Raw genomic sequence first — 17,445 nt, forward strand, 5'->3', positions numbered from 1 at the left:
ACCAGGAACAGTAAAACAGAATAGACAGTCACACACAAGAACACAAGATATAAGGTGGAAACCCAATGTGGGTGAAAACCACCTACTACAATTCGTCTCTATCTTCTTTCAATTAGAAACTTCCTTTTACAATGGATTTGTACTGGTGCAGTCTTATACCAGTACGCAGGCTTCTATCTGCAGAAGGCTACAACCTTCTCTCATTTTCCAAATTCTCTTAGAAGGGAGCTACAACCCCCTTAGCTCTTGTACTAGCTGATGTACTAGTACGTAGGTGCTGACCTACAGAAGGCTACAACCTTCTCTTTTCTTCTAGGGACCACGTTTCATAAATTTCCAAACTAAATCCATCAATGAAAATAATCAAACATCAATTACATCTGCATCAACCAATCTCCTTTTCTTCAATCAAAATGAATGAAACAATTACTTCTCTGAATGCTGTAACCACAATACATTGACAGTAACCAGAAACCAATCCTGAACCCAGAACACTTCAGTAATAAACAGAAGTAGCTAAAACATATTTCATGAGATTTACGCTACTTCAATATGCAGAACCTGCGTGCATATGCTTCTGTATTAAGGCCAACCAGTGTATACGCTGCTTTGACTTACTGAATCAGCACGTATACGCGCTTCTACTGTGCTGAACTTGCGTACAGATCTATAAAAGATAATTTACCCTTTTCACTTATTCAGACATCAGTTATACCCAAATTATTAGATTTATAAATCAAGTCATGTGCCAAATATAACAGATCAAAATCACACAAAGATACTACTATTCTTCTAGTGCTCAGGTTCCTCCTTGGTTTAGATCCAGCTATGCACCATCACCCAATGACCAATATTATAGATATTTATCTTCATAAGATATTCAATGCTTGAGTGAATGCATTTGCCTAATGATATCCTTCCCCTTTTATAGTCTTAGGCCTTACTCAATACCATGGTCCAAAACCATAGGTCCAAATACCAAGGACGAAATACCATGGACCAAAAAATAAGTTTTCTGACATGTACATGCTTTTTCTTGTATGAAAGTGCATGCATATGTATACGCGCCTTTTGATAGGCAATCCCGCGTGTATACGCGACTTGGTTAAGAGGAACCTGTGTATAACTCGTTTTCCTTCATTCTGAGAGCTTGAACTATGATCTGTCATCTAAGTGAGTTTCCATCAAGGACAACACCTATGTCATAGCGCCAAACCTATGTCATAATGCCGACAACAATGTGAAAAAAAAACTAAGTGATAAAAGAGGTATTCATTATCCTCGAAAAAATATTTTCTAACATTTTAAGCAAGGTCAAAAGTCATAAAAATTAAATAATTTTTTTTTAAACTATGGAAAATTGGGTTGAGTTTTATTGATATAAAAATAAAATTGGAACTCACCATTTTCATTATTACCTTTACAAGTGTTGAGAATAAAACGTTGGTGAGAGAATTTCAGCAATATACCTAACAAAATTGGAAACCATGAGCTCTGGGTAACTCCTAAGGACATCCTCTTTCATTCAATTAGATTTTGAAGAAAATAACCTAGATTCAATTATATTTTAAAAATAATTTCAGAATTGATTCTGCGTATAGGTGGGTTATCAATTATCGAGTCGCATATATAATTCCCTATACACGAGGATACAACTGGAAAGTCATGTATATACGTGACTATGTAGAATTAAAACCATGTATGTGCAGAGTCAAAATTTAAAAGTTGAATGTAACAGTTGAATTTGTTTAAACTTGCACGATGACGATTGACTAGTGTGAAAGAGAACATGATCAGACAAATAGATTTGTCTTGGAAGATCAAGAATGATTGGATGCTCTGAAAAGTTGTGTCTTGCTCAAATTCTTCATGATGCAAAATATGAGGGCTCAAAAAATATTGTTGAACATCTTGATTAATTATTGGGATCCAAAACAAAGCAATTCTTCATTGATTCAATGCCTTTACATATTGAGGTGGAGTATATATATTTTGTTACATGCCTCTTTAGGAGAGGAGAGGTAGTGAACTTAAAAGGTAAAGCCAAAGGTCTTTTGAATGTAGATTATTACATCATAGTCTATCGTGAACCAAGGACACAAAAAGGTGGGTCCCAAATCCCAATAAAAAAGATCACTAACCTGGAAATATAGATCCCCCTTTTTATGATTTCCAGAGTGTTTGGATCAACCTCACCTAATTAGGCTTCACGACCCACAATTTTTCTATCAGTGGAATGCTTGAGGCTTGTGGTCTATGATTGGTGTACAACACTCTTAGGTAATATGAAGATCCAACTTACATCTTTCCGACAAGGGAAGATCAAAAAATTTGGTTATGGTACCATAATTTTCTCATTTTTCTTTGAGTGGATTACTGCATTACAAGCCCGAGTAGCACCTGCCATCAGTAGCCCTAGGGACTCTTATGGCTAGGTGGGAGGATATGATGAGGATAATTGGAGGAGGCTAAGTCACTCAAGCAACGTTTGATGAAGATTTCTTCCACTAGTAGGAGGAACAAGTCATAGCTATAGAGGACTACCTGTATGCAGGTCTTGACTTCAGAGAAGATCCAGAGTTAGTACTTCCTAAAGGAGCTGCATGGGGCGACATAGGTAGCAATTTTTTCGAATTTTTATTATTTCATTTTTTGTTGTTTTTTAAGATAATCACAATAAATTAAAGTCCTTTTACTGTGGAACAAAAATCCTGACAAGATTAAAATGTTAATGATGCAGATGTGGGACCAATGAGGCCTAATGGTTTGCCAACACATAGGCATCAAGGAAGAGATGCGAAAGGAGAAGTAATGGATTATGATAGGGTCCTGAGAGTTGTTTAGAGGAACTTGGAGAGTTTAACTCACCAATTTCCAATGGTAGATGTAGAGGACCTACTAGAGGCTGTATAGAGACAATTGGTTAGGGTACCACGATATTGGGTGTGGATCTTTTGACGAGTGGAAAATACCATCTTCTACTACCGTGATGATCATCCAGGGCAAGGCCCTCAAGTTTAGATTTCTAGATTTAGATTGATCATATGGACACATTATCAAGTATAATCCGTAATTTTGTAGGACATTTTTCCACATTTTGTAATATTTTTGAAACTTATCTATCTATATATATAGAGAGATTTCAGGATGATGTTACCATATAAACATATGAGTATATGACGTTTTGATTTAATGTAATGAATGATTGATATGCCAATCCAATGCATGGTTATCTATAAAATCATCCTGATAAAAAATTCAAAAATTCCTCTGTCATTTGGAAGGATACTTTAACTCTTTTGATCTTATTGCAGAAGGTTTTTCATGGCAAGTTGGGGATGGAAGAAGGCGCAGAGTGGGTGTGGATCCATGGGTGGGATGAAATGAGGTTTTCTTTCTTCCAAGGGATATTTTCAAGCATATCAGTGCACATGGTATTTACTTCCTCAACCAAATTGTAAATGAGCCTCTTACATCAATATGGAATCAAGGTTGGAAATCAACTGAGGACCTTCAACTTGAGCCTCATTGGGGAGAAGTTTGGCAAGGTTTCATCAGAGATTTACTGAGATCAAATTTTAGGATCAGGGAGAGGGTAGATGAACTTTGGTGGGTCCATTCCCCTAGTGGCAATTATTCTCCAAAATTTGGTTACAATCTCCAAATGGTCAGACGGGAAAGAGGGGAAGATTCATGGTGGCATAAGCCACTATGGAAATTAAAATGTCCAACAAAATCAAGATTTTTCTTCTGGTGTATCCTAACGAACAAAGTGCCTATGTGGGATAACCTACAGAAAAGGAAAAAAACTAGGGCTTGACTAGTGTACTTTGTGCAAAAACTCTGAAGAATCTACATATCACTTGTTCTTAATTTTCCCTTTGACCATTAAAACCTGGGAGGCTTTGCTAAACCTTTTGGGTATCAAACTAAAATGGAATGGCACAAATTTAGTGGAAGGCTGGAAAAATTGGTGGTCCTCTACCAATGATGAAAATTTAAGGAACATTCCCCTGATCATCTCTTAGGGCATCTAGTTGGCTAGGAATAAGGGAGTCTTCCAACACTCTGTCATAGCTCCGTACCCTATTGCAGCTGAATGTGCCTCTAGATATGCAATTTTGTTGATAGTGCTAGACCCACCAACATTCAAGGGATCTCCCTCATAGAAAATTTTAGGGGCGAATGTTCGCCCTTTGGTGAAATTAAGGGGTTTTAAATTTTTAGTGGGTGAATATTTTGTATCATAGTACATTTTTACAAATCACCTCAAATAGCCCACCTTATTTTAAGGGAGAGGGTAAAAAAGGTAAATTTAGCCCTTGAAATTAGGAGTTACAACCTTCCATTCGCCCATTTTCAAGAATAGGTTTTATTTAAGTGAATCCATTTGCCCATTTTCAAGAATAGGTTTTATTTAAGTGAATCCTATGGGCCAAAGGCCCAAATACCATATTTATAAAAGAGGTATGGTAAATTAATAAAAATATAAATAAATGAGAGGTATGGTAAATAAATAGAACATTTTTTATATTTACTCCATAAGTCACCTTATATACATGCAAGGGTGTAAACAAATAAAAATATAAGTAAAGTGGAGGTATGGTAAATAAATAAAACGCCTTTTTATACTTACTCAAAAGGTATGGTAAATAAATAAAATATAAATAAACTAGACGCATGGTAAATAAATAAAACCTCTTTTTATATTTAGTCCATAACCCTCATTCTATTTATGAAGGCTCAAGAAAGAGGTTTTATTTAAGTGAATCGTATGGGCCAAATACCACGTTTATAAAAGAGGTATGGTAAATTAATAAAAATATAAATAAACTAGAGGTATGGTAAACAAATAAAACATTTTTTTATATTTACTCCCTAAGTCACCTTATATTTACAAACACTCAAACAATGTGTTATATTTAGGTGAAACCTATGGGCAAAATACTATGGGACAAATACCATGGACTAGATTGTTATTAATACCATGCAAAAAAACATTATTAACCCTAATATTAGTATTAATAAAAATAAAAATGGCACATGGTATTGACCCATGGTATTCACCAAAATGGCACATGGTATTGACCCATGGTATTCACCTGGAATGTAGCCTATTTAAATGGGGGAATTAAACCAACATAGATCCATCTTTACTCTGGATCTACTAACCCCCGAAAGGTATCAAATATCGTGATATGCAAACTAACATAGAGTGAAAAAATATTTGATTCGATCAAGAGTAAAAATGGATGTTGTAATTTAATGTATGTTAAATGTTTTAGCTTGGTTAAAATAAAAAATAAAATAAAAATCAACTATTAATTTTATTAATTTTTATAAATTACTAATAGTAATTTTTAAGCTCCAAGTTTATGATAACCCATGGTATTGACCCATGGTAATACCATGGTATTCATGTGAGCATAGACTATTTAAAGGGGAAATTCTATCATCTTAGATCCATCTTAATTCTAGGTCTACCAAGTGCTCAGAGGGATAAATAGATTTCATCCCCCTAAGAGTGGTAGATGTGGAGTTAAGATGGATATAGGTTGGTTTTTATGATAATAAAAATATTAAATAGACTTAGGAAATTATATTGTAAAAACATCTTAACGTGAATGGTTAAAGAATAGACATTGGACAAGTATATTTGTATACTTATGTTTTAAATTGAAACAAATCCAGAGCTAAAAGGAATGGATTGATTGCACTAGTCATCCTTCTATCACTTTCCAACATATGCTGGAGTAAACAGATTGTAATTTGGGTAATTTTTCTAATTGCAAACAGGAACATACTTGTGTATTGGCAGGGTGGTTACGAGGTCCCTAGAAGTGATGAATTTGAATTTTTCTTGGTTTTATATATAGTATTAGGTTTTTTCTCATGCTTTTCTGTGAATGGCACGGGTGAATTTTATCCTACACCCACTAAGTTATCGATATGTAATTTCGGTATTTTTGATTTCAAAAGATATTTTAAAGAAATGCAATGATTTCATTTGTGTATTCAATAAACACAAGATTTTATAATTGAGTAAAATATTCGCCATGCCTGGTGAGAGATTCGCCAAAAAATTATATATACATATCATATTATTGATAAAATCGCCTTCCATTTTTCCTATATACCATGGAGATTCACCCATTTATTATACATGTAAATTTAGAGGGGGTTCTTAAAATTTTCCTTGATTTCCCTGGTATGAAGTCCCAACTAGACTTCACATTGTTTAATGTAGGAGTCCCATTGAGTATGCTGGCCCGGTTGTTGTCACCTTAAAGATATGCCTTAGATCTTTCTTTTCAACACATGAGAGTGGTTTACTTAGTCTTCAAACAATGAGGTTCATGTGACTACTGAGTGCTTAGTGTCAATTGTGTCAAAGTTCTTTCACTACAGAAGGAGAGGGTGAGAGTGAGTCTCAAGTCGAAAGGGAATAGTCCCAACTCAGTTAGAGACACACAACAAACAAGACTTGCACAACTTCCGGCGAAGTAGTCCACACAGATGTGATAGTCACAAACATAAAGTGAATAGATAGCATGTACAACACCTATCTGAATAGTCCACATGAGTGCGAAGGACATTATAACAAGTTTACAATAATGAATCTGTCGAGTGTCCAATGGAATAGTCCACACGGGTGAGACAACATTAATAACTTCTACAACACATTTCCAATAGAATATGCACTAAAACAAACGAAATAGTTCAAATGTCTTAATATAGGTTAAATCAACATGAATTACAAGCGTCCAAAGAATAGTCTTACAAACGAATACAATACATTTGTGAAAATGTGCTGGCCTGTTAAAAGGCTTTTGAATTAAGTGAAAGTTCCAAGACACATCCGTACATCATACATCACTAACCCCGATAGCGGGGCATTAGAGCCACTGCTCTATCCTCAAAGAAAATATTACAGACTCTTAAGGCTATGTGGGAGGAGCCAAGCTGAAAATTCTTTTGCATGTACAAATGAGGGGTATATATAGCCAAGGGTGAAACTAACCCTTGTGACTGTTTAACTTCCCTCATGATTGTTCGACTTACATGACTCTTTGACTTACATGACTCTTTAAATTCATCCGTGGGTCTCTTGGAATTCCACGTTACATGACATTGATTGAACAAGTATGACCCAAAGTAGTGATGTGGTTGAGGCGACTCATGAAACAACTCGACATAACACTGCTGGTATGCACATGTTGGCTGTGATGTTCATTTCGAGCTGTTGTGTTGTTGAGTGATGAGTGTGCCCATGGTGTACCATAATTTCACCTCTACATGGAGAAGTGCACAGAGTCTTTAATGGTCTTTGTGTTCGCTTGATGGTCCATGCATGTGCATGTGTCTCCTTCGCTTACCACTTGGTATGCTTTGTATGTTCCTCCAACCGTGAGCAAGTCTTCAAGCATGCGCTCCTTGTTCATCCCATTCGTCATCATGCCATGTCTCATCCATGTACCTGTTTCTGAAATCACTCATGATGAGATGACATCAAATATGGAAATCCCCTAGTCTACCATGATGCATTGTCTTTCATTTTTGGGTGCAGGTGACTGGGAGAAAGGACAAGGCTCTGAAACAGCATAGAGCACATGTCAGGCTGACATGTGAGGCTCTTGGGCACTATCGGGAAAAACTGCACAGAGGTCACTAAGAGGTTGGATTAAGAAGTTCGGGATAAAAGTGAAATTTTGCAGGATCTTGCTTAGCTGGGAGGCAAAACTGCACAAGTTTTCCAAGGAAGGCAGTGCAGGTAGCAGGGAGCCATGGCAGTGAAAACTACATAGATTTAGGGGAGGCTAGGAGCGGCTGCAGGATCTTGCTAGCCAAAACTACATGGAAATGGGAGGCATTCATTCTGGACATGTCTATGTAGTTTATAAGCTGAGCGAGGTTTCAGGCAGCTAGTGGACAGTCCAAGAAAACTTTTCTAGGAGGAGAAGTGTTGGGAACGGGATCCCCCAAGGACAGTTTTGGGGCTAAAAGCCCATGTTTTGGGTCGAATTTTGTAATAAACTTGTACAGTATCAGCAATTTGTGGTCACGTAGTGTGAAGGTGTCATGAGTCATAAACGATTGTCCACCATTATTTTTGTAAATTAAAGTCGGCTGTAAAAGATCTACCCATGGTTCGCGGACCATGGGATTGTATAAAAAGAGCTAAGTAAGTAAGCTCTAAGTAGCGATAGGAGTCAGAGAGTCATAGCTTTGAAGTAAGAAGTCTAATTTTTGGGTCATAGCATAGGTAGAGGCTCTGTAGCTGAGTGCATAGAGGCCTAGGGGGGATGTCTGCAGCTGAGTGCGCGGACCCCTGCAGTTGTGTGCGCAGGGCGAACAGAGTCTGTAATCACTTGAAGATATCAATAAAGATAAGTATTCTGCAATTTCTGTGTCTTTGTTCTGGTTACTGCATCTTATCAGATTATGTATGAATTTCCTTTATAATGCTCATATGATGCGTGAATGAATGTAATTATGTTGGATAATTGAACGCAAATAAGGATACCTGTTTACGCGGTCCTAATTGTGAGTATCTAATAAGATAAGTAAAATCCTTAAGATAACTAGAGAATCTATGCAATACGCTGCCTTAACAGTGTGAAAGTATCTGAACCGAGGGTTAGCGCAGCACGAAGGTTAGCCATACCCTTTTGCGGAGGTATCGAAGGGATGAATAAAAGGTTAGGTAGACAGAGCCCTAGAAATTAATGACCTACGTGAAAGCAGGAATAGAAGAATAAACTGACATCATGACCATCTCACGGTGCGGAAACTTGGTTCCAGCGTCCCCCCATACTAGGTGAGACTTTAGTCCATGCTCCGCGGGCGGATGCTGAAAGGGCCAGTAGTGTATGAATTTGTTTGGCTAACTAACGTTGAACTTGGGTCAGGCCCCACCAAGCCAACAAATGGTTCTGTTGCCGGGACTGGAATCTGCATAAGAGATGTGTGATGTCGTATCACTAGAATCCAAGTAAGAAAGAGATCGGGGACTGGTTGGATAGGAAGATCCACGAATTCGTGACACGGGAGAATAGAAGCCCATGACTGACAAAGGAACATTGGCTAGACAGGTACCTATATACATAAATAATTAAGATATTTTTCTGCTCCTTTCCAGTTGAGCTATACGAGTGGATGGCGAAGCTAGCAAATAGCCAAGGAAGGTGGAAACTTGACGGCCCTATTGTTTGGACCCTAAAGCTAGTATAGAAATTGGAAGCATCTGAGGATAAGATCGCCCACACTGTCGATCATTGGCTCGATCGCGTCATAGGAGGATTTGTAACTGAATTTGTGGTTGAGACCTCAGTCAGCTACAATGAGGCGGAGTGGTGCTTTTTCAAAGGTCTGTGAGGTAAGTATGTGAAATCTTTGAATACCTGGATTAAAATGTTATTGTGCAAAAAACGGGTTATGCAGCTGCCTTGATGTTTGGAGCTATGCGAAGTGGAAAAAATTACAGGAACGAAGGAAGAAAGGGTGCTGAATATAGTCCATTGATTTCACCTCCACGAGGTGATGAAGAGGGAATAGCAGAGGCTTCTCCGCAAAGTGATATTCAGTTAATAAGATGAGGATTCTTGTGACTGCCACCTCAACCCACACCGCTTCCAACTTCACCACCATCACCTGCGCCTTCACCCATACCACCCCCACTGTTATACAGAAAAATGACCTCCTCATCAGCTCAGAGGAGAAAGACATGATGGCTAAAGCAATATCCAAGATCACAGGCCTTGTTTCTACACTAACGTTGTCTATACACTGACAACATGCTTTATAAAGCTTCTCTGTAAGCCTAAGGGAGCATTAGTGACCCTACTAACTCTACTTGTTGGTTCGGGGATAGCGTTAGTGGATCCTAATGAGAATCTAAAGGTAAAAGGAGTGCTTTGACTCATAAACATCTCTATATTCCCTCCTAATCTACTTAGAAAAGTAAGGAAACATCTAAAGTTTGACCTATTTATGGGATTTCTAATCCTAATGAAGGAGACAAATGGGAAAGAGCTCAAAAGCATGGCAACATCATTGCTTTTACCTAAATAAACTCATGGAGGAACTTGGAAACCCTAACTTGAATGTTACATAAGTAGAGCTAGGGCTATTGTGATAGAGGTCAGATCATTTGAAAGGATAACTTACTTGATTTTCAAGCATAGTCTCAAATCTAAGCATAAGAAGTTGGTAAGAAGGGAAAGAGAGAGAGGAGATGGAGGGGCAAGGGAAGGCTGATGGAACAGATGGTTGTAATCACTCTTCTGACATTAATATAGAACTGTAGTTGTACTTTCTACTCCATGGTGTTGGTACTATCATTCATTTAGTTGTTTGTCCAATACCTTTTAGCATGAGTAGCTTAGTTATGTGTAACTAGATGTCTTTTATATATTCATGTATTAATTATCAAGGTTGTATGATGTGATTATGCTTGTCTCTTATATGTGTAGAACTTGATCTGGAGCTGGCTCAGGGGACTTCCACCTAGCTGCATTGTGCTCTCCAGCAAATCTACATGGAGGCTTGAGGTAATGAATCTATTTTGATTTGATAGTTAGTCATTGAATATGGACATTCATGTAGCTTTGTGATAGTTGTAGATAATCTTACAGTCTGCCAAAGGTCCCAGGAAGACCTTTGAGGGTATCTCCATTCTCCATACACTGTGCATTTTATCCTATAGTAGAATTGGCGACTCCACTGGGGACTATACATTAGTTCCTGGTTCACCCAGAAAGTTCCTAGTTTCCTCCTCCTTCTAGACCTTCCTATACTTCTGCATTCCTTTTCTAACCCATCAAGACCTTGTAGCATTCTTCCTTCATATATTTAGCCCTGGATCTAATCGCCAAAGCGCTGTTTTGAAGTATTTTCCCACTGTAACGTAGGTTAGCAGTGTAAACAGAGATTTATAAATTTTTGTGTCTGCACAAACAGTGTGCTAGTACCTCCAGTAACTCTTTGTGGCCTCTAGCACAGAGCATTAGTCACCCAAATTTTTACATGCAACTGTGTCTGTAACCTCAAAGGGATGGGAAACCTGCTCATGGACTGATAAAGGATCTGCAGCTATATTTTATTAGCAAGATATATGTCCTGAAAGAATTTTTTTTAGGAAATTGTTTTTTTTTTTAATTTCTTATAAGTTTTTATAAAGGAAAAATCAAAATTTTTTATTAGAGGATTTCTTTACTGCAGGATTTCTTCCTCCATACAATCCCCCGATCACAAATCCATTGGACCCACTCTTGGTTCCCATTGCATCAATACCTCCTTTGTCTTTAGTTAGAACACTTCCGCCCATCCCGTCGACGACTCACGGGTCATGGGACTTTTTGGACACTTTTGGTCCCCCACCACTTCCCCAGTCAAAATTCATTACCACACCTTTGATGGTGAACCCTGCTATCCCATTTTTCCCATATACAAACCCTAACATGACACCCTCCATGAGTGGAACCCAGTTTATTCCGGGTTCCACCACTTTAGTGTCAAACTCTATACCTTCAACAAGTGCTACATATAGTGCTCCTTATAATGCTCAATATATCACAATTAGCACGGGTCCCTTCAACCAACAAAATGGTTTGCATCCATTGTATAGTTCTAACTCCCAGATTCAGGTATCTAGGGGCACTCCCAATATGCATATACCGGCCGTGAATGTAATAGTTCCCCCTCCGTTTTCAGGCATGCACGGTCAGTCACTGATTGACATGAATACCCCTTATGCTAGTCAAGGACATATGGTTAGTTCTGTGGCTCGTGGGAATCCTCAAGGAGGTCCCAACGAATCCATGGGGGCACCCTACTCACAAACTCAAATGATTCAAGGGGGCATTGATTATCCTGGGGGAAATTCGATACCACAACATCACAATCCCCATGGAAATCCACATTAGAATGCCATACCCCAAGGAAACTACTATACCACACAACCTGTGTATAATATTGGGAATCAAACGATGGGAGGACCGCAAGGATCCTCAAGTCATATGTCATCGCCTTGGTCTGATTTGGGGGCATCACACACTCTACCTTTCTTAGAAACATTGGATATCCTCAACTTGTACAAACCTACAAATGACCCCATCTATCATAACTTACTCTAGCTGCCAATCCTGCATAAAATACCGACAGACATCCCTAAGTTTGAAGGGAAAAAAGGGGAGGATTCGGGTAGACATATCACCACCTATCATCTCTAGTGTGTTTCTAACTCCATGGTGGATGATAGTATCCAGTTATGTCTTTTTCCCTGCACCCTTATTGGCAACTCAGCCAAGTGGTACATCGAGTTACCATGCGTGTCAGTCAATACCTTTGACGCTCTAGCGATGGAATTCTTAAAGCACTTCCAACCACCCATTCGCTATGAGATTGGGATGGAACTCCTCACTTCATTATGTCAGGATACTACCACCCACATCTCTGATCATATACATGAATGGAGACATAGGTGGAGGTTAGTCAAAGCTCCCCTCCCAAACTATCTCTTAGCAGACTGGTTCTGCAAGTCTCTACTCCCCCAAATTGCTAAGGATGTCACCTTAAGTGGTGCGATCATAGAAGACCAATCCATACATCGTGCCCAACACTTAGATCTGATATATTCATAGTCTAGCACTCTTTATGATGTAATCCCCAATGCCCCTCACAACTCCAATGCTCCCACTACTCAACAACCCAGAGCACACGCCGATGGGATTATGGGTGCAACCTCCAGGGCTGCTATAAAATAACTCAGTGGTCACATTTCCCAGATGTTAGTGGACCCCTCTACCAAATCGACTACTCTTCCTACCACCGCGATAAACTCTGTGAAGTCTACGCAAAAACTCGGTGGTAAGAACAAGAAGAATAAGAAAAATACCACTCCTTCTGAGGAGCAGTCAACAAAGCAGCAAAACCCAAATAATAAGGCTGTTTCTCCTCCCGACGATGGAAAGGATAAACCCGCCCAATTCCCTTGCAAAATTTGTGCGCAAGACCACATGACATATCTTTTTTCACGTCTTCAGGAATGCATAGATTTCATTGCTAAAAAGGATGCCAGAAGGACCCCTTCTGTCCTAAATAATCCTTTCCCTGCTCAGCAACAACAACACCTTATTACAAACCAACACCAACCCCTGCAAGGGGGCAATGGTGGTTCACAACATCCTTCAGCTGGTGAAGGACCCTCTACCATTTACACCTTTGAAACGATAGATCTACAAACTAGAGCCAAATCTTATAGAGCTCATGTCTCTCATGCAGAGGAACCTTTCTCAAGTCAAAACCCACCACTGCCTAACTATTTGCATATCGAAAGGCCAGTTGCTGACCTTGTGATTCACCCCCCTAAAGGGGCTCTTCGACATACAATACACAATACATCTGCATGTGCCGCCCAAAACTACAAATTGTAGAAGACTTGGCGCAAGCATCGTCAGCTATGTCGGCGCTCAAAGTATTACAAACATGTCCAACACAAAGGAAAGATTTGCTTTCTTCCATTGGTGGTATTAATCCATAGGATTCCATTCTTGCAATTTTCGACATGGAAAAGTGTAAACCTCCCCTTTCTCACTAGCTTGCATTTCAAGTACAAATATTTTGGAAAGGTAAAGGTATACATAGAACAATCATCGAAAAAGGTGCTCCTACCTATGTCATGTCGGCTTCATGTTGGCTCACTTTGGGTTCTCCAACCGTATCCCCATCGCCGAACTCCCTTAAAGATTTGGACGGCCACACTTTCATCCCAAATGGTTACCTTGCTGACTACCCCATCACTCTGAGAGGGAAAACGGTAACAATGGATATCGAAGTTGTGGATCATAAAATTGACTATAATATGCTATTGGGCCACACTTGGACTTACGCCATGAAGGCCATTGTGTCTTCGGTCTTGCATATCATCCTATTTCCCTTCGATGGAAAGATAGTCACAGTGGACCAGCTATCCTCTTGCACCCAAGATTACTCCCCGTTACCTAGTGGCTCTGTACCCTTAGTGGCTGGTGTACCTAACTCTTATGTTAGTATCGGTACTAGTCTATTGAATGGCTCTTCCCTGATGGGTTGTTTCCCTCTTCGATCACCTGCGGTTCCACAGATGGTATCTATGGTTTCATCCATTCCTCATGAACCGACTGATCCTTGGATCCTCATGGCCCCTTCAGACATTGACACTTACAAAGAAAAAATGTTGCTGTCACCAGCTAAATTGGCCTACTAGGCCATTCAATCTGCATCGGAGTCTCTAGTCACTTTGGTCATGACCAACGGTACCATTGTCCCTCCCATAACTGCTCCTTCTTTCGATCCCCTTAATCAAGTCCTACCTACGGACGAAGCTATTAGAGAGATCATGAGTTTAGAAGAGCGACCTTGGGAGGAATCGCACCATCATGTTTCGATATCTGATTCAGACATGATGCCCATTTAAATCTTGTCATCTGATGCAACTGAAATCATTTCCTCACCTTATACGACTATCCAAACTTTAGACTTGGAAGGGAACATGGGCAATCTTTCAAAGACATTGCTTATTGATATTTCAGTCAAGACACGCATCATGGAAAATATATAGATTGAAGCCAACTGCAATCCTAAGGAAATTGCTAGCTTCACCTACCCTTTTAAGGACTTCCGTGATGTTTTCCCTTGGTCTTATTAGGAAATGCATGGCATAGACCCTTCTATTGTCAAGCATGAGATCAAGGAGTGTCGAACATTCTTTTTATGGTATTTTTCTTGCTCGTTAATCCAAAAAATCCTCGAGTCTCCTTCTTCGGGCTCGTTAAACTACCACGAAGAAGATCGAGCATTCTTTTTATGGTATTATTCTTGCTCGTTAATCTAAAAAAAAACTCGAGTCTCCTTCTTCAGGCTCGTTAAACTAACACGAAGAAGATTGAGCATTCTTTTTATGGTATTTTTCTTGCTCGTTAATCTGAAAAAATCATCGAGTCTCCTTCTTCGGGATCATTAAATTACCACGAAGAAGATCGAGCATTCTTTTTATGGTATTTTTCTTACTTGTTAATCCAAAAAATCCTTGAGTCTCCTTCTTCAGGCTCATTAAACTACCATGAAGAAGGTCGAGCATTCTTTTATGGCATTTTTCTTGCTCGTTAATTCGAAAAACCTCGAGTTTCCTTCTTTGGGCTCGTTAAACTACTACAAAGAAGATATGAGTGCTTTCTTTTATGGGATATTTTCTCACTCTTAAACTGAAAAATCCTTGAGTTTTTCATCGTTGGGCTTGTTAAACACATACAATGATGGTCCGAGCCACTCTTTTTTGCTCTTTTTCTAGACCATTAAACTGAAAAATATCATTAGAGCATTCTTTTTAGGTGCTTTTTTCTCGCTCATAAAACTGAAAAAAATCCCGAGTTTTTTCTTTAGGCTCATTAAAAATTTATAAAGATGACCAGAGAATTCTTTTAGGTACTTTTCTCGCTTGTTAAACTAAAAAATCCTCAGTTTTTTGTCACTGGGCTCATTAAAAATCTACGGAAACAACCAGAGCACTTGTTTTTTTGTGATCCAGGTGGCTCCAGAGACACACATAGGACAAGGAGGGCCCAAGGAAGCTCAGAAATCAAAGTGATCAGAATGCTTTCAAAATAGGACCAAAGTGTAGACCTCATTGTTCTAATTGCGGCAGTGCGAACAGTTCATCAATCCGAGTCTGTATGCGAAAGTTAGAAGCAGTGAAAGTTGGGTTTACATTTTAATGACTAAGCAAGCTTAAGGAGGCCACAATTTGGACTTTTTCTAGCCACTGGATTCCGGCCAACATGGGCCGGATTCCAAGAAAAATTATGGGGTCGATAAAATCACTCCTACGACTAAAATTCAAATTTCTTAAAAATGGCATTTGTTTGTAATAAAAACAAAAAAAAATTATAAAAAAAGGGGTGGTGGGCCACCCACCCCGCCACCCCAAAAACTTCAACGTAATGATAACGGAGGGGTGGGCCATGACCCCCAGCCCCTCCCCCTATACCACGGACCACCATAATTGTACGTAGCACAAAGGTTTGGGTCGGCCGGCCCTTAGGGCACAGACCCAACCCATTTAAAAAAAACCGTTGCCATTAAAGGTGGGCTGGCCCTTGAGGCGCGGACCCAACCTTCCACCCACCACCATTAAATGGGATACAACATAGTAAGGAGGGGATAGGTGAGGTGGGCGAGCCGCCCAAGGTGGGCCCAGCCCAACCTCCCTTCCCATAAAGAAATTCGTTATGTAAAAAGGAGGCTGGGTTTGACCGCCAGACCTCCTCCATATTAACTGGCCTCTTAACCAACTCCATTAAACACTCACTTGGAAAAATCTGCCAGCCAAGTTTTATTTAACTACAGGTTTTTAGTACGCCGAGGAGGAGGGAGGTGTGCACGCAGTTCGAGGCAAAATTTTGCAGGAGGGCCAAATTTCACTTTGTCAGATTTTGACAAATTTTATATGGATTCAACACCTCTTGTCACCACGAATGCAATGGCACTGTCTATTTCTCCATCATAGTTCTGCATTTTTCAGCCATTTCAGTATGCAAGTGGAACCATGATTGCCGTAAAAACAGGGAGCAGAACCATGAGCCTTGAAATTTTCCCAAGGAGGTAAATTTTCTCCATGTCGGAATATAGTCAAGTTTACAGTCGTTTTTCATGGTTTTCCATGGGGATCGCAATGGCGAGGTTAGATTCGCCTTTTGAGCTGTAGATTTCCAGTCCACCCATGGAGTAGAATATTTGAGGAATCTAGGGGGAATCTAAAAGATTCCTTGAGCCCCAGATTCTCAATTTCTCAGAATTCAAAAAATGGACAGTCAACTTTTCACTATTCGACGTCACAAATCTGATGGTGCATTTAGATTTCTCATTCTCTCATTCTATTCTTCAGCCATTTTTCTAAGTGGAATGCAGGTGTCAACATCCATGTGCGAGCAGTCATGCGATTGATGCCATGAGATCGATGGTCCAACAACTTCAGCAGTTTGACATCTGCTTCTTCAGATGGCCCTTGGTTGTGAGGTATATGCAGCACTTGTTCATGTACTTCTTTTTCTATGCATTGTGCTGCATAGGTATTTGATTGATGTTTAATGTGGGATCCTGTTTCTTACTCATTTTTATGATTCCTTCTTGATGTGACGCAGAATCGCCTATGTGATGTACTTGTTGTCATGATTCATCATGTTGTGTTTTGAGATCCCTTTGTTGTTTGTGGATGGGATACTCATGTGTCGCCATGCATGTTTGTTTTGAGATCCCTTTTATGCCATGTTGGTGGGATGCTCATTGTGCATGAGTTTGTGTCATACTGATAGGAGTCTTTTGACTGAGAGTTCCTATAGTGGAACATCTCTTAGAGCCACTCCGATGTGAGGGAATTTCCTTGTATGATTGCGACATCACCTCTTATGT

This window comes from Pinus tabuliformis, chromosome 2_2 (genome assembly GCF_031772625.1).
Source record: "Pinus tabuliformis cultivar Carrire ecotype Pingquan chromosome 2_2, CPIR1, whole genome shotgun sequence".
NCBI classification, from domain to species: Eukaryota; Viridiplantae; Streptophyta; class Pinopsida; order Pinales; family Pinaceae; genus Pinus; species Pinus tabuliformis.